Source organism: Anas platyrhynchos, chromosome 4 (genome assembly GCF_047663525.1).
Source record: "Anas platyrhynchos isolate ZD024472 breed Pekin duck chromosome 4, IASCAAS_PekinDuck_T2T, whole genome shotgun sequence".
NCBI classification, from domain to species: domain Eukaryota; kingdom Metazoa; phylum Chordata; class Aves; order Anseriformes; family Anatidae; genus Anas; species Anas platyrhynchos.
In genome coordinates, this window is record NC_092590.1 from 41,648,278 (window position 1) to 41,673,352 (window position 25,075).

A 25,075-nucleotide genomic window follows, 5' to 3' on the forward strand; every position below is an offset into this window, starting at 1 on the left:
TAAAATACTTCTGTATCTCCCTATGAAATACTGAAGGCAGAAAGAGTGAGAAATGTTTTAAGATTTCTTTTTAATTTTGTTTTGGGGATTTTTTTCTCTTTGTTTTCTGAAGGACAGTTTTGCTAAGAGTTTCATGAGTGTTAGTATCAGCTCAGATAAAAGTGTCTTTGAAACTCTTCCTGTGAGCCTTTTTGTTTCATTATTTTATTCTTGAAGAAGGAGTTGCCTATTTTCTCCTCCTTTGAAGAGGGGAAATACTATCAACCACCAGACTAGAAAAAAAAAGTCTTTGAACTAAATTAACTATGGTATTTTAAGCTATTATTATTAAGTTGCAATCTTCTGTACCATCAAAGGAATGAGTCAGTATAAACCCAGTATCACTTATTAGTTCTTCAGACTGGCTGTAAGTGTAAAGCTGGCGTAAATCAGTATAGGTTCCCCTGCTTCCTTAAAGCAGTGCTGATATATACTGGACCTGCTCTTCTCACCGCTTAGTGACACAAAATCTAAAAGCAATTTTCTAAGCTGGGTGGGTATAATGGATAGCAATGTCTATTCCAAGATTTCTGTGTTACTGCTGTCTGACACTGACACTTGATAACCACACAAATCAAGTCTATCAACATCATCCACACAGGGAACAGGACACTTACCAAAACCAGTCAACACATCAGGTACCAGATGGCAATTCGGCCCCTGCACATAGCATCTCCACCTCCTCTACTCTTCCCAGGTGCTACTGCTCATTGCAACTTATTTTTAGTCAGGTCGTTAGGTCCAGAGTTGTATAGTCCTAATTAACAACACTGCATTTCAAGTCAAGCTTTGGGAAGGACACATTGGAAACAAAATTTTCTAACAACAAGCAATAGACATCAGACAGCAAAAAAATCTTCTTCTGTGTGGTTGAATAGAGGTTTTGTAGAAGGAATTCTAGGAATCCCACTTTTAAAAGAAGACCTTAAATGTGACTACATTTCACAGTCTCCACTGGAGAAGTAGTTTCAAAATATGTGAGAACACTGTAGTCTGGAATTCAAATATGAAAATCCCTTCCACATCCCCCCAAAAGTGGGAAATCTTATCACAAAATACTGAGTTGATATAGTTTCAGCAACAGACAGGAAGATGCTACCTTCTAGAGGGTTAGGACTTACCGAATTATTTTAGAATTACCCATGTAATTAACATTCAAAATGTTAATTTTCAAACAGCAAAATCTATAATTTAATATCATATATACCTATCTAGGTTATCACTATAGGTTACTGAGATGTTTATTATATTAATAGGAATACCAGTCCATAGACACCAAAGTAAAATCTAACTGTAAGCTGACAGACTCCTGCCTCCTCTGAAGCACTATCTTACATCTCTACTGAGGATGGAAAAGGTTTTGCAAATGATTAAATACGTAAATAAACAGACTAAATAAATAACACAGATAAAGCTAAGACTTCAGTGTTGAATGAATATCCATTATTGTGGGGCAACGAATGCAAGGTTTGAATACATCACCTTGTGAGAAATAGAAAAAGATCTGGAATTTGCATGTATTCACCTGCAACCCTGAATTTACTGAGAAAAGTATACATGGGGCACAGGAGTACACAATTTTGTTTTTAATTTTACCACATTCTGGTAAAGCCCAAGGCCTACTGCCAAATCTGCTATCCAAACCTTCCATAAAGCTCTGTACTTCCAAAAAGCTCTGTACTTCAGAGCCACAAAAGGCCTTGTTACAGTTCCCAACTTCAGGCACACTTAGAAGTGCAAGTTCTCTTCTATAATGCATTCAGAAAGAGTGACAAAAGGAGGTCTGCAACTGTATGAGATGTTGCATTGCTCCATGTGCTCTGAGGAGAGGGGTCCAATTCATTGCTATGCTATAAATGTTTATATTCAAGTTGTGTAGCTGATTTCCAGGCACAAAATAGGGAAATTAACCTGAAGTGAACAATCATTGAAGTGATCCAGTATGCTGGATGGGATTGACTCATACTAGCTAAAACAAAATTCAGAGAAAAAGAAACACTAAATAATAATAATTTAGGGGGGAACTACAGTCTGTTCCATAAGAAGAAAAGCAGCTAAGTATGTGGAATAAATCATTCTGTGAAGATTATTCACAAGTCTGGCACAAACAGTAAATTTTACATGTCCACAAATTTGAAAGAGTATCTTGTGCTTCTTTTAGAGATTCCTGCATACATGTATGTAAAACCTGCTTGTCTGTCAAATTCTTTCTGCAAAAATGACAGTATAAAGGGTTTGTCATGTATAGTATCTGCTTTCAGATCATGCTGAATATACCATTTCAATCTCATTTTCCCAGTAATTTAAATGAGAGAGGAACCAAGTGCATAGTCAAAACTGTTTATGGCAGTGCTTTGTTGTGTCAGTAAGTACAAAGTGTCTGCAAGTATACTCGTATGACATGATGTGCCATAACTAAAGCCACACCAATTGGCATTAGCACACACACAGCTGAAAATTATTCTAATATTTAGGCTGCATTATAATAGCAAGCACTCATGAAACAGAGAGAGGTTTTTTTTTTTTTTTTTTTTTTTTTTTTCCATCAGCAAAATAATAACCATTATTTGGTAAAGTCAGGTAAGTAATTTTGTCTAACCAAACAGAGTAAGGGGAGGTGGAAAAGAATGAAAACCACTTACATATTTTCTTGTAATATTTTAACAAACAGCCATATTCAATCAAATGGAACACGTTACAATTATCTCCAAAAAGCAGACAATAGCTTTCCTTTGATTGCTTGCCTCAGCCTAGAAGCAGTGTGAAAGTTATAAAAGTAATTTGTTTCAACTCATTACTATGTCACCTCATTTTAAACCCATGTTGGATAAGTAGCAATAAGCTCTGGGTTAGAGGATTCCACATTATAACTATTAGTACAAACTCTGACAGCACCAAGCTGTTGAAGATTACCCTAGACAGTTATTGAAATTTAGGAGGGCAGCTTTCTACTGATTTAGGACAGATTCTGTACAAAATTTTATCTTTTATTCTAGAACTGAGGTATAAAGCTAATTTCATGAAGAGCACTCATGAATTATTTCCTTCCTATAGGTACTATAATGCTGCTCTCAGTAGAATGCTCTCCTTGTTCTTCACTTCAGGTAATGATGTTGCTGCAACTTCTGCTGGCACTTAAAATGCAGTTTAATGCCACATCTCAGTCAAAACTTCCATGTGATTTCCAAAGGCATTAAATTATCTGAAAAACTGAGCTGAGAAATGAACACCTTTGATATATTACAACTGTTCTGGACTTTTTTTAGGGGACATTTTTTGTACCCCCTCAGGATTATGAAATGAAGAAAACTGTCTTATAATGTGAGAAAATGTCTGCACCAATGTCTACTCTGACTTTCATCAGAGGTATATGCATGAAAACATATAGTTGTGTTCCTCTATTGTGATTTATAAGGAATAATTCTAATGTGAATCTCTGACATCTTTTCAATGGTAGTCAAAGACTCTGACAATATATTATTTATTCATTTACTTACAACCTTCTGCAATAACATATCAGGAATAACAAACCTAATCTATTGTACATTCAATTTTATTTATTTATTTATTTTTCTTGTAGCTCAAATCTGAGAGTTCTAAATCAGCTTTATTCCCCTCTTACTTTTTAAAATGAATAGGGACTAGTAATAGAATTTCTTGGATCTATAGTGGCAGACCAAACTGAATTCTCACTCACTTTCATTTCATCACAGTTCAACTTAAAATAATGATTAAAATAACTGTAGACAATAATACACCTATTCAGAACTTTTAATAAGTGTTCAATAACTGATTTTTTATCACTTTGTTTTTCTATTCAGACACATACATAGTCAAAAAAAAAAAAGTTAAGAATCTTTCTTTTATTTAAATTGAAGATTTTATGCAATACATAGCTATTTTAAATATATTTGTGTGTATATATATATGTATATATATATACACTTATATATATATATATAATTTATATTTTATAGAAGGGGACCAATTACTTGAAGTTTTCCAAAATGTTAACAGACAGTTTATCTGATATATTTACTAGAGCATATGCTTCAGCTAACACCTGATTATGCATCTTTTTCTTGTAAGGTATTACACAGAACCCTAATTATAGAGTACCAAATATAATTCTATGCTTGAAGCAGATAATACAGTGATAAAATACATACTAAAAATTATGGCACCCTGATTATGTTACTAATAAAGAAGTAATTTATGCCAAAATTTAAAAGATTCTTGATGCTGAACATGGATTTAATGTAGTACTTTCCTACTAAGCAACTCCACAAAAACATCAATAGTTCTTCTGTATGACCTTTTTGTCATATAACTGATAAAAAAATATTAGGGCTGCTCACCACAGCCTGTAGAAAGAGTCAAAGCACAAGAAAGAACACAGAATTACACTGCTTAAGTAAAAACACTGGGAAGAACCATAAGAGAATATATTGGCACTGGGGAAAAGGTAGTGACATTCATAATATTCATTAAAGATTGCCAGGTCAGCAGGCTGAGCATATGAAGGATTGAAGAGGATTTCTAGGTTGCAGGATCTCTTCCAAGTGAATGTATGGCATTCCTTTGTCATGTTTAAATGTGTCAGTAGGAGCAGACAACTCCACAGTAGTACATGAGTAATAACCAAATTCTATTCTTAATACTAAGATTTGTATTTATACTAATATAAATAATCATTAGTCACGGGAAAAATAAGTGACTACAGTTTTTTATTTTGTTTACGTTTTTTGAAGAGATGCATCTCACAAACTATATGCTCATCACTAAATGTCTGAATTTATTATTTTGTATCTTGAGAAGAGGGCCAGAAGAATTACTAACTCATCTTTTCTGTTCCTGTCATAGAGAAACTTTAGGGTAAAGGAGGGGAGCTGGTGGGATTGTTTTTGTTTGTTCAATTGTTTGTTTTCAGCTACAGGATATTTGCCAATGACATATTACCATGTTAGAATTTGCTGTGTTTATCAGAAACACACAGACTAGTCAAATTAGTTTTCAGTTTGAAGAACGCTGGTGTGCAAAGTCAAATGAGCACAGGCACTTATCAAAGCTGCTCTTTTGCTCATGGAGAATGTTAACAATGATGGTTCAGAGTTCACTGATAAACTTTCTCAGCTTACTACATTACAGGGTGACACCATGCGCTTTATAAAATAGCAGATGTTAGAGAAGAGAATGGTATTTTTTGTAATCTACAGGAGTAGCTCACACTCTTAAAATGCTGTCAAAAATGCCAAATATATATATATATATAAATAAACAGGTCATTTCTGAATCAGATGTAAGTCTTAAAACTTGACATAATAATAATAAGAAGAAAATTTAACAATCAAAATAACTACATTGTGCCTCCAAAAGACAGACAAGTTGCAGGAAAACACAGTCCAATCATCACACTTACCTGGTCTTAAGTGTGCTCTGGGAACATAAATTCCTAATGTGAGGGGCTGAACGGGGCTGCAGTGGATTACCTGTCTTTCTGCTCCATTCAGATGCTTGCTCAGCTAAGGTTACATTGACAAGATTGTATGACAGCAAATCATTTACTACCATAAAATAAAGCTGACTAATTGAGGGCATAAATTGAGAACACATGGGTTAGATATATCTAATGTAATTTTTCACTTTTTTTATTTTTCCATTCCTGGTGTTTTCTTTCTTCAAAATTCATTATTCTTGGAAAATTCATATGCCAGAGGATATGTATTTTAACAGCTTTGGCACATTCTACATACTTACAATCAAAGAGTTCATCTGAAGGGAACAATATTTAAACAAAGAAAGAACATGTAGCAATGAAGGAACTAACAGGTAGGAGCTATCCAGTTTTAGTAGCTAAGAAATGGATTTATGCATATGAATAATTATTCCTTTGTCCATGAGACATTGTAGAATTTCTCTTAGCAGTTTATTAAAGCATAGATTTTACAATATAAAAAGATAAGGAGAGATAAGGAGAGATAATGGGAAGAAGTCCTACAACAGAGAATATTAATGGTTTATTTAAATACATGTATGTATGCACGTATGTAAAGAGCTATAACTCTATTCTGTCAACTCTATTCTACCTACAGCAGCTGAACTGCTACTTTTAGCAAATTAAAGCAGTCAGGATTACAAGAAGAGAACAGAGAACAAGGTACACCTTGTTCTCATGGTTGTCCCAAAATGCATGCTAATAACTGTTGGGTTTTCAGAATCTCTTCTATTCCTTGTCACCTCCAGGCAAAGCTGATGGCTGAGGATTGGATGGAGTCATGTTCCTGCCCTTCAGCTATTTCACTGCTTCAGCCAGGATAACTTGCTACTCCTTGCTTAAGGAGTGGTGATGGAAGATGGAAGAAACCCTGCACTAAGTCCCTGCACTGGCTTTAACAGGTAAACACATGTAAGCCCAGTGAAGTAAACAGCCAGAATTGATGTCATTTCCTCTTAAACCAATATGTATCCTTTTATAGTCCTAAAAGAACTAGGCCTGATCCAAAACTCATTTCAGCTTCTGCTTCAGTAATAGGTAAGATATAGATATACTGAGGCAAACTGGTTTAAGAATAAATGAAAAATGTGTGGCCAGTGTGAAGAATTTAATGAGAAAATAAGAGTTATTGTAGATAAGTGGCTTGTGTCTGTGTCACATTTCTCACTGCATCCTGGGAACATTAAGGGTAAAATAATGAAATAAAAAGTAAAAACAACACATTATATAAATTCATACATTTGTCTCAGCTCTGTAGATCTATTAAGTGATATGTAGGCTTTCAAGTTACAAAAAGATCTGACTGACAATGAATGGCAAAAGGTGACACAAAACCCACTATTAATAGGGTATGAAGGCAAAAGTACCAGCTCCTGTTAACCAAAAAGACAATACCTCCTTGCATTCCTTTGACCAGGATGCCTGGATAATGAAATTCATTAAAAACTGAGAGTGCACTTCTGTTAGTTATTGCACTGAAAGGGTTAAGAAGCTGATGGCAATTAGTGCTATTGCATATATTTTTCCTGTTTCATCTTTGTACTGAGAACTGTATCTTTTGCTGAACAAGTTTTAAATCAATGAATTAACATGATTGCTCATTTCTGTGTAAATCACGTTTACAGCTTTCTAAGTGTGACCCTTAGTAGCATTCATAAACATGGTTTGTAAGCAATTCAAGCATCTTAAAGGATAAGAGCCTCAAATTTTGCCTCATCAGCAATCTCTGTGTTCATAATCATCTTACACTACAAATATTAAGCAAAGGTAGCAGCTGATACAAATTTTAGAGTGCAACTCTAAATGCTTCAATATTTTGATTTAGAAAGATTAGCCTAAATAAATAATGCATCAAGAATAGTTGAAGTATTTTACATAAAAGACACCCTTCCCATTGTTTATTATTCTTTAAGAAGCAGAATAGAACAGCTACACTTGAGGACAGCAGTGAAGAGAAAGTTCCTATTGATGTATTTAAATAGCTTGGAATAACTGGGAGTGAAAGCAACCTACCTCTCAAACATTCTGGCAAGGCACATATTGGTCTTAACAGTAAATGAACCTTGCAAAGAACCTCAATTATTTATTTATAGGCTTTCCAACATATGTCAATCAAAGTAAAGGACAACTAAAGAATACCAACTCCAGAACTTTTGGCAGGCAACATCTCTGAACTCCATAACCTTTTCATACAAAGAAATGCAGTATAACTACAAAATCTAAGACCTATTTCCTGCCTATTAACACTTACTATCAAATGTGCTTCCTCTCTAAGAAACAAGAAGTAACATTTTCACCTAATGAAAAAAAATTATTAAATTTTGATTCAGATGCTCAGTCCAAAGAAACATCTTAATGAGATCTGACTATTGAAAATAAACCTATTTTGTCATGCAAGATTCAAAAATTTGTAGTTCAAAAATTTTAACACAACGTAATCAAAATAATTACATAGTAAATAAAGGAAAGCTTAGGAAACGTTTTACAGCAAAAATGACTTATATTTATCTCTGTGGATTTTATTTTGCCATTTTTTAAAGTAGCTTTTAAGCAGCTCTTGACATTGACACTTCCAGCAGTCATTGACTGCTTTGATTTTTGAGACTACAGCATAATGAAGTATTAAGACACAAGTCAGTAATCTTTAGAAAAATAAATAAATAAAAGTCAATGAAAGTTAAAGTGAAATAGAAGAAGAAAAAAAAAAATAAAAATCAATCATCTGCCAAAACTGGGTAAGAGATGGTCAATGAAGCTATTTCACATCTGTTCTCCAGTTATCTGGTTTCCTGAAAGCAGCATTGCTCATCTCTATTAGCTGAAAAGAGCTCTCAGTTTTGTGTCTCTTCTGAAATCATATTACAGACAATTGTGGTAGGAACATGGAATAAAGTGCACAAGAAAAGTCAAAGGATTAGGAATGACAGTATTCTCAGTTCTAATTACCTAAATATTTGTTTGGGAAGTTAGTACTAAAGCCATGTAATACCAAGCTTACTTCATATAGCAGTAATAGCAACATGTATTTATATTCAGAAACACATACTATTCAATACATTATATACTAAAGAAAAAGAGTCTGGACAGTTGTCAGTGTAGAGTGTAGCACGCTACACTTTCTCAAAGAACTTTAAGAAATCTCTTTCTCAAAAGAAAGAATGTTGAGAAAGCGTAGAAAATTAGAAATATTAGGATTCATATGATATATTTACCATTCACTTATTTTCTTAGTGATTAATCATATTTGATGTCAAGGTTCATCATTTATTATTCTTGTGAGAGCCTTTCAAAGTATAATGGCAAATATATATATATATATAAAATTTACATTTTATCACATGCAAACAGTAAAACAGTTAGAACAAAGGCACGTATGGACTTGCATCCTGTCTCTGACTTGCCAGCATGGATGCCTAAAGAGGCTATAAAGAAAGAAAAAAATACCTATCATACTACTTTCAGAAAACCTTCCCACCTTTCAAAACCCTGCGTGGCAGCATTTCTCTTGCATATCATACATGGTGATAATGTTTTCCTCTGTGAATTTTGGCTTTCAAAATACATTGTGCAATTTAATTCCACTGCTGTGAGAAGTACTTGTTTGTTTTAAGCATATTGGCTGTTTTAAAAGCATGTTGTTTGTTTCAAAACTGTTGTTTGTTTCATTTGATATAGTACTACTTGGATTGTGATCACTTAAATTTATTTATTTTTAAACAAACATGCTTTAGAAACATATATCACGTCCTACCCTACTTTCTTTTTTCCTAGGTTGAAAAGTTACAGTCCAAGTAAACTCTCCTTGTATGAAAGCAATCACATAATTTGACAATCCTTATAATTCTTTCTATATACTTTCAAGCTTCCGTTTTCAAAATGTAGGAGCAATGTAGGAACAATGACCAATGACCAAAGTGCTGCTGTCACATGGGCAAATATATGGGAAATATTGGATGATTTCTCTTTCAGTATCGATTCCTCATCTAATATTCTTAAAATTCTGTTTGCTTTTGAACTGAAGGTTTCACAGAACTGTCAAACTGCCATTTCATCTTTGATATGAATAGATAATTTAGAGCTTACCCCTGTTTACAAACTTAAAGCTACTTTTCCACAAGAACATTACTTTGTATTTATCAATTTTGAATTTCATTATTTTTATTGTACTGCCCCATCACTATTCATACTGAAACAACACTTTATGTTTAGAATCTTAAGCACAGCCTGCAAAGCCTCATCTGTAGGTTTTCAGGTATTTGCCTTTTCCATACACAGCTCAAGTCTCAGATCATGTTACTGCATGCCCAGAAGTAAACCTCACAGTAACTCATCATTTTTTTTTTCTTTTTTAATCTCATCCCATTTTTTTTTTTCTTATTCCAAGCAGTTGCTTGGAATAATCAATATAATCATCTTTATTCTTAGTTCTTTGGAAGTTTAAGGGATTTTTTAAAGAACATTTGATGGCAAACATTGTCAAAAATATTTGGAAAGTAAAGATTTTATTAATCATATAATATTTGCTTACCTAGGCAGCACAGTACTCTCACAGGTTTCTAAGAACTCATAGAGATGGACTATTTTTGTGTTCTTAGCAATAAAGCATGACTTGATTTAACCATTTTTTGAAGTTTCAAATTAATCTGAAATAAGATATGATCAGAAGTTTAATTAGATAGTCCCTGTTGTAACAGAGACAATATGTCAAAAAACATTTTCTCATGCTCTCAATTAAAAAAAAATATATATACATATATATATATACACACACTATATATAATTTCCCCAATAAATTGGGAAATACCTAAGAAAAAAGGTAGTTAGGACTAGTGGGACAGAGAAAAAAATTCAAAGGAAAAGATGGTAATATGGTTTTATTTTACAGTAAAGGATGAGAGAATATTTGTCACTGGTTGTGCACAACAAGATAGTTTGGGAGGGAAAGGGGAAATTATCATGTCATAAAATGCGTGACTATCAGGTCCATGATTTTTAGTATCCAGTAAAAGTTATATTGCTAACTTTTATGAGTAAGCCTGAACCCACCTATAAATTTTGTGTGACTGATTTACTACTTTTAGTTTAAAGAATAAGAAATCAAGGTTTTCCACAGCTTGTCACAAAGGCAGATGAAAAACAATCTGGTACAGCTCAGCATCTTGTTTTACACTACTTCAAACATAAAGCTTCTCTAAATGCTAAGATTTTATATTCACTGGATCTGAAAGTAAACCTAACACTTGAAAATACCATCTTTCATCTACATCTAGATAGATGCCTCTATAATAAGACAATGAAAATTAAGACCAACATTTTTGAATAAGTAAGGATAATATGCATGTAAGAAAAGTTTTGGGGTTTGTAGTTAAAAAAATCAGCTTGATATTATTTTCAGAACAGCCCTCCAACAGGTAACTGCAACTGTCACTATTGACAGCAATGTAGTGCATCACCAGTGATACAAGATAAACCACAAGAAAAAAAAAAGATTTAAAAAGAAAAATATTTTCAGCATTTTCAGATTTCAAGTTCTGTTTAAAATCACAAAACCAACGAAACTGAACTACATTATCATAACATGAAAACCAAGTTCCAAAGACATCGCTACCAATTACTTTATATGATTTCTGCACTGCATTTATGATTTTTCACACTGCAGATATGATTTCACTTTTTTTTTTTTTGATTGCATAGTTAAATGATATGACAGTCACAAAGATTTTGAATACCACCTTTGAAAACAAGGTCTGTACTGAGAAACCATTTGACATTACAGATGGCTTTGTGACAAAGCTCACAACAAACCCAAAAGATTAGCAATATCCTTGGCTAGTCTAAATTCATGATCTTTCACAGTTCTTTTTAAACATAAAAAAAATCTGATTAACACTTTTTAAAGTGTAATACAAGTAATTACATAATTATGCAAATACGTATTTCCACATTTTATTACTGACACTATGAAAATAAATAGACCAAACAAAAAAAAAATCACACATCTAAATGATGTTCACTTCCTTTCTTGTCCAGTATAAAATGGAAAACTCTCCCGGTTTGGTGGTTACAGGGAAGATACTTTTAAAACAATGACTGCATTATATCTAGGCTCTCCTTCATTTGAATCTTTAAAATTATACCTCTTTCATTTTAAAAGTTGCAGAACATCTCTTCAAAGGAGGACAATACTTAAATGGTTAATGCACATGCTCTATTAGGAAATACCAAGAAATACATAACATATTATACTTTATTATTCATTATTCAATTTCTATGTTACAGGTATTGTAAAAGGTCCATTTAAGACAGCTTTCTAGCTGCAATGCTACTACTATCTGCAGTAGATCTGGCTTCCAAATGTAGCAAGTGCTCCATCCCAGAAATCTTTCACCACTTCTAATTGAAGAATAAAGTTGTTTGAGGTGTCTGCCTAGTGATTTAGATTTAATGAACAGGCAGCCATTCTAGAAGGAATGGAATCTGTACTTTCAATATAAGTTAAGAGGTTTCCAACAAATACTATGAAATAAAACTTGTTTTTTTTTATTTTTTTATTTTTTTTTTAACTACATTGTGGTAAATGTGCATTATAGAAAAGAATTGGGGAGTTAAAAAAAAATCACTTTAAATGTAAATATAATAGATTGTGCACAGTAAGTTTAAAGAGTTACTGTCCTTAGTGATTTAAAGTTCTACACACTCGCCTTATCAGTCTATCGAGGTTTTTTATTTGTTTTGTTTCTGCTGTTTTGTTTAATTCATAAAACTGGAGAGTGGAATGGAAATCTGTAATCATGTCCTAAGGCAGCATCTTCAGCACAAATAAAACTGTCAAAGAAACCAAGAACAGTCTTTACTTTCATAACAAGATAGTTAGAATTTATATGATGGGTATTATATGTTGTTTATTCATTTCATCTTAGTCAAAACAGAATAAGTTCTAAGTGTGTTTTAATTTGTGATATGAATACAGTGGAGTGTATGTGAACAGTGACACATAGGAGGGTTACTAAAAAAAGCTGTCATTAGCTGAATGAAGATGACACCCCCATTTTAACCTTTATAATCAATGTACAGAATTAGGAACTTTTTTCCTAATAGTGATTTCAAATATTTAAAGTTGAATTCAGATCTGTAGTCTCTCTCTCTCTCCACCTCCTTCTGTCTCTTCTATAAAAACATCTAAGGGAGATTAAGCTATTGTAACTGAAGTTAGGCATTGGGAATCTCTTAATCACTGAGAATATCGCTCACCATAAATCCTTTACATGGAGCTGAGTGTGGTTTGTTTGTTGTTTTTTTTTTAACAGTTAACGTGTGTATAGTTAGTTCTATGATAACAGAACCTCACATAAATCTCTCTCAATCTAACATTTTCTATCTCCCAGAAGTATGTTTTTAACATGCACAAAGTGTCATCAAAATGGAGCCTAAACACTGGCAAGGAAGGCCAAGGCTGTTAACTTCCAAAGACCAGGAAACAAGGGTGGCAGACTGCCTAAGCTGCAGACTGAGACATTCTTCCGTTTCTTTACTTAATTCCAAAATTTCTAAATGCAGAAGATGGAAGTATGCCCAGATTGGATGGGGCTTTCAGCAACCTGGTCTAGTAGATGGTGTCCCTGCACATGGCACGGGGGTGGAACTAAATGATCTTTAATATCCCTTAACCCAATGCAAACCATTCTACGATTCTATGATTCCATGCAAAGGAAACAAAGACTACCAAGTAAATAATTTCCACAGTTTCCACAGAAAGCTTTGGCAAGTCTAAGTGTTGAATTCGTGGAAACCCATTCTAATCCCTCAAATTTAACACCACAGCCCTTTTCTTAATTGTTTACTTTTCTCTTTTAAAAAGGGAGAGTATACTTATCAATATTTTGATTTAAAAATCTCATTGCATTAGCTAAACTGATTACCACTTCCAATCATATTGTAGTCACAAATGATGTAACTATATCTAATTTTCTTTTCTTCTGGGTGATACTGGGCTAACTGCAACACTACAGACAGACGTTCAGTCACTATTTGCCTGCCTTCCTTCCTTCCATATGTACCAGATCCATATTATGGTAGCTCTGTCTTTGGCAGATGCCTGACTTTCAAAGATACACATGGAAGTAGAAACAGTCATATCATCTGTTGTAATTTGTCAGTATAAATAACCAGATGATCAAAACTTGAAGGGAACTACATTATATATCGCTTATTTTTACTTCAAAACAATAATAATCCTAATGCTGGTAAAGTAGCATCAGCTGAACAATATGAACAATATGAACAATAAAAACCTTTGCAATATTTATCCTGAAACAATGTCTGATTTTAAAATTTGTCATTGTCCATGTAATACCAGTTTGACATAATATTTACATTCATGTTCTCAAAAAATAATCATAGCCACTGCATTAGAAATTGTTTATCATATGTCGCCTCACCTGAAGAGCCCCAAGAACAAAACATTCACAGCCCATAAGAATTGTAAATCATCACTTCGGTGGAACTACACATGAGGCAGCAAGGCCAAAACCAGTCAGCCACTTTAATTATTAATTAATTAATTTATTTATTAACATGTGCTCTTCAGAGTTTAGCCAGCTCAAACAGATTGTATCCAGAGAAAGAGTTATAAAATAGACACAAGACCAGCTTCATCCCTTTTTGAACTAGATTAAAATAACTGGAAGAATGTCACCATTTTAGACCTTACCTTAATCAGCAGCACCTACCTACTATGAAACAGGCAGTTTATCGTTTGCCTCTGTCCACCTTCACTTTTGAGAACATCATTGAAAACATCATTAGGCAGATGCCAACGATGGCATACCTTACCATCTTAGAATAATAATTTTGCTGGCTATCAGAACATCATCTCCCTAAAGAAAAAAAGGGAAAGAGGTGTATATATATGTATCATAGGGTCAAGTATCTACCTTGTTCACACAGGGCTCAAGTTCTACACTTCTCTGCTAACTACAAGTAAAGAAAAACATGGAACTTCATCTGGAAATCCAGACCTCTTTAAAGCATGTTTCTATTGACAGCAATTAATTTATCAAACTCAAAGACATAGATCAAGTGTAGACTTTCTCTCCTCTGGTTTTCACTTTTGAAATTCTAATATACAACTTATTCTGTTATTGTGTAAATACAGTGGTAACAGATGTATACACCCATTAACTAAACTCTAACACACAAACCTCCACACGAATTGGAAAAGCAATACATATATAGTTTATTGTACAATTCTACAAAATATTTATTCCCACAGCTGATCTGCAGGTTAATCCTGCGTGTTGAATTTTGGACACAGAAGTCTCAAAAAGCGTCATGTGGGTATAGATCAAAATGTCTATGGCAACGTGTCAGATCTAAAACTAAATGCCTTCAGGAAACATTGTAAAGCCATCTATTTCCTTATAAGCAAAATGGTATCTACAAAACTGACTAAACCACCATTTGAAACACTTGTAAACCCATCCACCCAAACAGACACATAAGTTTATCTTTCTATGCAAAATAAAATAAAATAAAATAAAATAAAATAAAATAAAATAAAATATTTTTTTTTGCCAGCTGATTCTTACCTTAAAACCACAGCTTTTGAATGATTTACAGTACCACTAGTAACAACAATCTCCAGACTAAGTTTAGCCAAAAAGGAGTCTGCCACACATTCTACATAGTTTGTTTCAATATTTAATTCCTGTCTCTGTAAGAAAATATCAACTTTATTTACAGGCTGAATTTGTCCACAGTGGAATTTGTAGCTTCCAGCAACTAAAAGTTGAACAACTTTCTCTTACATACTTCTTTCTCCAAATTCATTCTTTAATATACGTTTTAAAACTGATTGCATCTATACAAATTTCATATGAGTACTTGTTTTTTAAGGCTATTTGATTTATTTATTTTGAAAAGAGAAAGAGAGGAAAGAGAATCATCATCATCATCTGTATCTGCAAGGAAAATCATGTTTATTTACAAAGGGCAATTCTAGGATAATGTCACTACAACCAAGGATGTTATTCCAGAATTACAGATGCAAGATGTTGGTCTACATCATTATATCTGCTTGGCCCAAATGGTGTATGAGTTACCACTGCAGGTCAAATTACCAGTCCAAATTTAGGCATTTTTGTACACCTGCAAGAGCTTGTCAGACTGAAGATAAGCAGTGCTGACACCTCTGTCTGTTTTTACTAGTCAGTGACAACACCATCCAATCTCACATGGCACAGTTAAACTTTATTTTCTGCCTTCGTTGGGGTTTTCTCTGCTGGATTTTCCCTAGTCATTCTTTAGTCCCTCTGGATGAGCACAGCAGCAGCATCTGTTCATATTTTCTGCTTTAGAAAGAGTAGAGAAGACCATGACACATTTCTTAAATGATCTGTGTAGCTTTTAAGGTGTTTTACTTCCCTTTTGCGTGTTACCTGAGACATTTGGAGATACGTGATGTAAAATGCATATTTCCGAATTAATAACAAAACTAGCAGGGTTATGTAACTGAAGTAGGTATACCGGCATGAGGCAATTTGAAGAGGCTGGAGTATAAATGAAAGATATTGCCACATGTACTTTTACATCTCTCAGTTCAGCAGATACATTACCTTTAATTATTTTACATTTTATTTTATTTTATTTTTTAGATTTAGGTGGGCTGCCTCATTGAGACCTCAATACCTTTCTTATGAAGCAGTCCGTGCATGAAAATTAATTGCTTCATTGTACATAGCCCACCAGTATTTACAGGGGACATTTAGGTCGGACTGTCTGTTAGATAATAAATGCTCTAGAATATTTATTTTGAGTTACAACCCCTTTAGGGACCTGCTTTATTTCTGTATCAGTACAGGGCACAGCGTGAAGGGACTTTCGTGGCTTAAGTTTTCAAAGAACCTGTTTTTAATAGTTCACCTGTTATAATTTCCTACTTTTTAAAATAATCTACTTATTATCTACAAACCCAAGAGCAAATATAATTACCAGAAGTTGTAGAAAACAAAACAAAACAAAAAACACAAACAAACAAACAGGAACCACATTCACACTCAAAGATGGATGTTACAGAACTGTCTAGACAAATGCATGATGTCATTTATAGGTCATGATGTCACTTAGGTGACAATCTCTGTGATTTGTTTCCATAAGACAAATTCCCATTTCTCATCTGCAGAGCCACCTCCTAGTGGCAAGCAACAAGATCCAGTCTGAGGCTGAGCTTCTTCAAAAAAGAGATGATAATAAAGAAAAAAGCTATAAACATCATTTATATGAAATCATGGGGCTTCATATAAATGATGTTTATGGCTGTCTTCCATCAGCATGCAGTTTACGCCCTGCCTCTCAGTCTCCAACCTGATGTGTTCATGGAATTGATGGTGTTAAACTGTGGTTGCTCCTCATACTTTGGTCTGCACCTGACTGTAGAATCACAAAAGTAAGGAAAAGCCCCAGTACAATTTCTGAGTAGCAAACTACTGAGTAGCTCCTTCTTCTTACATAGCCCATCATATTTGCCACCTGAGCCTGGATATGTTATGAGAGTTTGGTGGATTGAGCCCGTGCTGTTTCCTGCCCTAGTACACTAGTGCAACAGCATCTCAGATTCAGATAGATTCAGCTAACTCAAGATGTATGTCTGCATTACCTGGGACACAAAAAGATTGATCTTTTCACCATTCATCATCTCTTTATAGTTCCTTAAATGGGTGAAAGTACATTTTCATCCATTTCCATGTTCATTATTTGAAACAAATAGGAATTAAAAATCTGTGTTTACTGTTGCACTATGTGAACAAAACCAAAATAAATAAATAAATAAATAAATAATGCACTGATTTAACACCAATCCCTGAAATGATTTCAGAATAGAAATGATCATTGACACGGGACTATTCACTCATGTACTAAGTCTCAATCTTACTTCTTTAACTCATGGATTGTCCACACAGCCTGGAGTATAAAATACTCTGCAAAAGATGCCCAGCCAGAAGTGTAAAAGCATTTGATTTGGCCTCAAGTTCTCACAGCAGAAATCTGACTAGGAAGCAATTATCCCTAGTATCAGCTGTCCTGAGTGTAGGTAATTGACCTCAGCTGACCTCAACCTCTTCATAAACTACTTTGCTAAGTTGATAGTTGCACCTAATGAGAATCAACACACCACTGAACTGATGCTACATACTCATTCAGCTGTGTCAAACCTTACTGAATATACATACCTTCAAAATTCTGAGTGTACAGCTTACAAAACCTTATCACTTGCTTTGTGACTTTTCTGAGGAAAGAAATCCCCATGCTTTTCTGCCTTGATGTCCTAGTGACATGGGACACCAGTATACTTTCAGATTGTGTGTTGTGGAATCAAACACATCCTACTTGACTATTTTTTATTTTATGATTTTATTTTATAAGCTTACAAATTATTAATGTTACGGTTCTTGAAAAGTCATTGTGGGGTGTACATTTATTAAGATGCTGTTAAAATGTACTGAAACGTACTAACACAGCATGAAAAAATTTTCAGAGCTCTGTCTGTATGTAGATAAGACCGTACTGAAATAAAATTATACCATGACCCACTTTAGTTAGATAAAAAATATATATATATTTTGAGACATGTTATCTTTGGATAGGAAATAACTGTAGGCCGGCTAAAACATGGCAGTGTCAAGCACTACAAATCAGCACACCACGTTAATTTAGATTATTTAAATCAGGGTCTACTACATTCACTCCAAATTTGGTAATGCGTGTGGGTCCCTGCAGAATTTCACACATTTTTTTCCAGATACTTCTGCATTAATAAGCTTAGAACAGATATGCACAATTCCCTTTCACATATATTGCTCTAAATTGCAGGACTACAGTACTGACATAAAGCACAAGCTGAGTTCAGAGTTCTTTTTTCTTCCTTCTGGAAACCATAACATGGATGATTAAAAATGACATATCTTTCTTGAAAGTAAGCATCAGGGTCAAAAGAAAAACAGTTTAAAATAATAAATCCAATCCAGGATGCTAATTCATATACACACTTTTTCTGCGGCTTTTCTTGAAGTCTTGCTTTCTTTCAGATTTGAAAAGTTCCAAATCCTAACAGAGTTTACCAACTCTCCTCCCCATTAGGGTTCTCTAATAATTGATCTTCCTTCTTCCTCCAAGAATATAATAATATGTGTGTGTGTTGTGTATGTATGTATTCCTAGATGCAAAATGTCCTCTTGATCTCTGGTTCTCAAGTAAAAAACAGTTGGATCACTTCTGACTGAGCCTGAACATATGTTACTGTCCTGTGATTACCAGTACCAACATAAAGGCAATCATGGCAGTGAAGTTCAGCACAGACAGTAAGACTGACCCCAGGAACAGAGTAAACTACTGGGTTCTTTCCTACTTGATGCTTGCCTATGATGAAGTGTAATGTGTAATTGCTGTCACTGCACCATAGGTACACTCTAAATTGCCAGCCTCCAATTGTTTCTACTTTTGGACTTGCAATCATAATTAATTTTGGACTCGCAAATCATAATAAAATTCTCTGGAAGTGGCCAACCTCAAATCTAGTCATACAAGAGAAGATCTAAGGTGTTCACGCATTTTACAGGGCAAGAAAATATAAACATGTTCTTTGCGTTATACATGACGCCACCAAATGTAAAAAAAAAAAAAAAAAAGAGAGAGAGAAAAGAGAGAGAGAGAGAGAGAGAGAGATGGGTATAGACAATTGTATGGATTCACAGTGATATAAAAAAAAAAAAGTTTAATGACTTTTAGAGAAAACATTTTTTTTCCTGTCTTGCACCCTTATTAAAAAAGCTAAACAGACTTCTGCTGACCAAAACCTCAGATGAGCACCAAGCAAAAATATTAAGTCAAGAATATTAACATCAGTGAAAAAAACAAACAAGAATCAAACCCATTCCTTTGCCCTAAAGTATGCAAACTTTGTTTAAGTGCTTCCCTGTTGAAGGTTACTAAGCAACATCAATCTTTGCCAGCCCAACCTCTGCTTCATGTTCCCAAGGTTCTCTTTCCTCTGCTTCTGAAGTAACACCCTCTCTTCAGCAGCTTCTACTTGCAAACCAGGGAATAAAAGCATAGCAAAACAAAGACACCAGTTATAAACAACACACACACACACAAATCAGGATTTTGAGGAATTCCTCCTATAAAGGATGTTAACTTCATCCTAAAAGTCACAGTTTATTCCTTTTCTAGACAACTTTAGGAATGAATACTCACAATTACACTGGAATGTAGAGCCAGGCCTTGTTGCTCCTACACAACAGTTGCCCAACAAAATCTACCTTCTCTCAGACAACCTCCAAAGTGTTGTCTAAGTAAATAATGAGTAATATCTAAGACTTAGCCAAAAGAAAAAAAAACTTAAACACCATAGTGCCTGACAAGCTGGAACTAAGGTTGAAACTGACCACATCATTATGTTACTAAAACTTTACATCATTGTAGAGATGAGAAAAGCCCTAGGTTCATAGTTTTGGATTTCAGGAATATCTGTGTTCAATTATGCAACATGTGTCAGACGATATGAAGTTATATAGTATTTGGACTGTACAGGTTCAGGGTGACAAGTTCAAGGGCTATCTTCTGTTTGAAGTTACACTTTGGGCCTGTACCTCTGGTAAGGCTACTTACCAGAACAGTCAGAACATCAAAATAGTGCTTTTTGCAGGAAGAGGAGAACAGATCTGCAGGTACGGAAACAGGTGGGAGCTTCCAGAAGATGTTGAACTGCAGAGGCAGCTAGCTAAGAAGCTTTTTGCCAAGCACTAGGAATGAAAAAAAAAAAAAAAAAAAGTGAGGAGACAGCCTTGTGCTTTTGGCACCTGTTTGTTTCCTGTGGTCTCCAAATGGAACCCCGTATTGTTTTTGCTAATCCATCTCTGAGGTGTCAAAGGTGCAAGTTGTGAGCCACAGCTTGCATGCTGTGCTAGAAAATGGCAGAGCTCAATAAAAACAATTATTTCAAAGCCTATATCTCATCTATTATTAAACCTGTGAAAAGAGTTTTAATTTCCTGTGCAATTATATGGTGCAATGTCATATTTTATGGAGGGGAGAGGGGGAAAAGAGGGCTTGCTTTTGATCAAAAAAATGATTTTCATATTTTATGGTTTGGATAGCTATGTACCTTGGGACCTAATTTGAAGCTCATATATTTCTCTTCAGTCAGAATTTACGCAAGTCCATTTGGCTATTCAATTATTCCATTTTTTCCTCATAAAGAAAGATAAATTATTAACATATTGCAGTTTAGAACACCACAAGCAAATGTTGCCTTTTTATCCATATGTAGGCATCTCACTAATGTGTAATAGCAGGGGATAGTTAACACATTTTGTAATGAATTCATACAATTACTTTGACTAATGCTCCTATGTCACGTATGACACAGATCAGATTCTCTGTTGCTATAATTTTTCTACTTAACAATGATTATTAAACAATCCATAATAGTGACCATTTTCCTCTAAAAATATGGTGTCGATTTATATTCTTACTGGGGATAAGCCCACTGCAAATGGATCTTTGGAAAAGACAAACCCGAAAGTCTCCCTGTTAAAACAGTAGCAGGGCTTCTTTGCATAGTGACAGAAACAGACAGCCCTGCTGGAGTTGAAATTTCATCTGCGAGACTGCAGAAAAGTAGCAGCTTCTGACATTTAGACCTCTTGTAACTATTGTCAGCTAGATGTTGCATCATTATGGAATTTAATTCTTTTATCCTGTTCTCCTTTTTCAAAAAACATTTGGAATAAACATTTCAGATAAAATTAGGATTTCCACTATTTTACCAAGGCACTGCAGCTTTACGTGCCTCAGCATTCAGTATTCAAATATACTGTCACTTTGATTATACACAAGATAATGAAATATTGAATAAATATTCATAGGAATTGAGGAAAGGATTATGATACAAGGAAATGAAACCACTGTGTACAAGGCAAAATAAGAAATGATTAGCTATCTCAGATCGGGGAAGGTTTAGCTGCAGGTCAAGTAAATTAAGGGAAAGCTTGCATTGTGTCTGTAACAGGTGGAAGACAAATTGCTGCAGACCATTTATGAGGCTATTTAAGGAAACAAAACAAATGTAGTTTTAGAAAGGGATAACTAGAAATATACAAAAAAAAAAAAAGGGAAAAAAAATGGCAATTGTGGTTTTTGCAGACAAGGACATACATAAACATGTATACACTTCCATTTGTATACATATATACATATACTGTGAGAGAGAGAGAGAGATGGAGAGAAAGAAAGACTCTCTACCACAGTCTCTTGCTTCTTAGAGAAAGAGAGATTTATTTCCAAATGCATTCTCTAAAGCAGTACTCATGCTAGACAAAACCTGAGGTTCTGTGCAGCAAAACTGAATGTTCAAACTAGCAAAGTGCCAAATTGGCTTATGTGAACCAAAATATATGTGCATGGAAAGCACCATAGCATTTTATGAATGGTAACAAACAGAGCTTTTTCATGGATAGTAACAAAAATTCTTTCTAGTCTGTTAACCATTCACACAATAATTAACAGGGGAAGGAAAATAAATAAATAAATAAATAAATAAAGTGAATTAAAAACAATTTTTATAATTTTGTAAACAATTTATAAACAATTAAGGAAATGTTTCGAAATGCAATAAAGTAGAATTTCAATATTCACAAACTATGAGTTTTTCTGAGTTACCACACATACAAGTAATCTAATGTATTATTCATTTCCTCTTACCAGAGGAAAAACATCCAGCAGATTATATGGTCAAATTATCGTTTTAGAAATACCTGTGTAATCTGTGCTATTTTTGAACATCTACATTATACATCACCATCTTTGATAGTCTCTAGAAGTATTACTGGTTATTAGAGTTTCTTCATAAAGTTGGAATTTACTTAAATATTCTGTTTCAAATTTGCTGGTACCAATTCCAGGCAGTTAACTTGTGCCTTGAGTAACTGCAGTTTAGCCTGAAAGTGGCATGAAACTTGTCACCTGCCCACCCTTGTCTTCCCACCCCAGTACAAGCTTATGAGAAAGAATAAGACCTAGTAAAATTGTGTAGATTCCCTACACTAAAAGAATAAAAAAGTAGCAAAATTGATTTCATCAACTAAGGCAACCTGATTCACATTGTTATACATACTCTCATCAGAAGGGGCTCTGGCAAGGTATGTAAGTGGCAATTTTTTCTACTCAGAAGTCAGCACAATACTGGGGAACATTGTAAAAAGGTCAAAATGAATGAAGAAGAAATAAAAAATAAAAAAATAAAAAAAAAAAGGAGGAACCGTATTTAATTTTTTTTCCTTAAAATGTTATAAATGTGGTGTTTTTGTCCTGCAGCAACCTGCAAGCTTTTGTTATCATTCTGTGATTTACACTTCCACAACTCAGTCCTAAAAACCCATTTAACATTATTCTTCATTAAACTAATATGACAGGGAGCAGTTAAGATGATGTTATTCGGTGCATTGGCTATATTCTTTTCTGCAGTGCCCACAACAAACAGGATGCTTATTCAGTTATGAATTACTTTATTGATTGAATTAAATAGTACATGAATTTCATGTACAATACACGTGGTTTGTTCTCACTGTCATGAATTATTCCTTATTTTACTGAAAGGTGCTATTTGAAATAAGTGGGAACCTTACTTAATAACTTAAGGAGTTTTTCTGTAAAATCAGTATTACAGAGTAGCTGCTAGGCAAGCTCACTCTCCCTAAAACAAATGCTTAACAAATTATTGTAGTGAACATCTCTATTCATCAGGAACAAGTATTTATACTTACTTCCCTTAAAAACAAAAGAAGACAAACAAACACTACCACTGAGCAAGATTAATGTTGCAAAAAGCTAGTTGTTTTTTATTGCAACGAACTGACATTATATTTTATTCAGTGACATACTTGGAAAACTAGCAGACTTATTTAGTGATTATTTAGGATCCATGCAGTACTGACAGTTAATTAATAGTCCAAGATGTGAAAGATAACTATATTCTTGCTCCTGTCACTCAGGTTGCTGGAAATGACCCAGAAGCTGATTACTGAAGAGCTAATTTTGGTTACAATAACAAAATGGTGCCTTATCTTGTACAAGATTATATATCTTCCATTTTGTTTTGTCATCCAGAACTTTTATTGCTTTGACTAAATTTGGAAGGTTTATTGATATTTCACTGGGGGCTGTATGGCTGAGAAAGTGTTAAAAGAAATACCATATTTTTGCCTGTGTTCAGGTTACTGCAAGTCCACAAGATCTCACTGTTATGGGCTAGCAGACATGGTTTCCAGTAAGCAATAATAATTTTTCAAACATTTAAGTCTTTTAGAATGGAAGTATTATTTTCTGAAATGACTTAAGCTTTTAGGCCAGCATTCTACAGGTATCTGCAGAGCCTAAAGGTAGGAATGACATTAGGCATTTTAAAATGCTTAAATAAATTTAGAAATCTCGCCCAAAGGAATAGAAATTTCATTTAAATTAAATTAAGCCAATCACTTTGTTCCATTGCTTGAAGACAGAAGTATAAATCACACACAAAAAAAATCTTACTGATACACCACAATGACTGAAACTGAACTAACTTCTTATTGGAAATGACCTACATGATTATCTACAAGGAGAAAACAGATTTCAAAACCTGTTACAAACTTTGTAGCTAACAAAACAAGCCTGATGCTAAATTCAATCAGAAGTTTTGGTGGTTTCCACTGAACTGCTGCTGCTATGTTCACACTTGTTAGCATTAGCAAATACTATTTTTATAAATGCAGAAATCTTTTTCTTTCTCTCTTGATAACTATAGATTTAAAATCAAAAACAAACAAAAAAAAACCCACAAAACTATATAAATTGCCTTATTAAGACAAGAGAACAAAATTTAGCTCCATCTGCAATCCAAATGTATCTTGAACCAGGGTACAGACTTAATTCAACGCAGAAGGTGATAATATCATGAAGTTCCAGAAAACCTTCAGATACTGATTCCTCAAACTTCAAAATGTTTAGAGATTTTTATTTCATTCTTTTGTATTCATCATGTATAGTTGAATTTATTCAAGTTCTAGAAAGAGTACATGATGTTCACTGATGTTTCCTTGCCATTGTGTCAAGCCAGGTCTCTGTATACCACTGCTACCACCAATGCCTTGGCCCTTTTTCTTAACAGGTGCAGTCTTTTAGTTTCATGATTATGCTTCTCACCATGAACAGCAAACTTTTTGGTTCCTGAATGACATTTAGAAGACAAGATATGATATGCCATTAAAAAAGCAAACAAACAAACAACAACAATAAAAAAACCCACTTGGTAACTCTGCCTACTCAATGACTGAAAGTCAGTGCATGATGATTGTATTGCCAGAATGCTTTGTTTTGAATTTGCTGGAGAGAATGAAAAGCAGTCATGTCTACTATGAAAATATGCACTGAAATGAGAAAATGACTCACAGGTTTCTAATCATTCCTGAGATTTCAAGACTTAGAGTATTTCATTTTTCCCTTTTAGCA

At 34.0% G+C, this 25,075-nt stretch overlaps 1 long non-coding RNA gene across 13 annotated transcripts in view; it reads right to left on the bottom strand.

Annotated features, from left to right (window-relative positions):
- Nucleotides 1-5,580, bottom strand: part of LOC119716920 (uncharacterized) — a 64,973-nt gene extending 59,393 nt beyond the window's left edge. For all 13 annotated transcript variants that reach the window (XR_011809102.1, XR_011809097.1, XR_011809098.1 and 10 more), the window contains exon 1: nt 5,459-5,580. This is a non-coding gene — a long non-coding RNA (uncharacterized lncRNA). The remainder of the gene's footprint in view (nt 1-5,458) is intronic.
- Nucleotides 5,581-25,075: the final 19,495 nt, after the last annotated feature.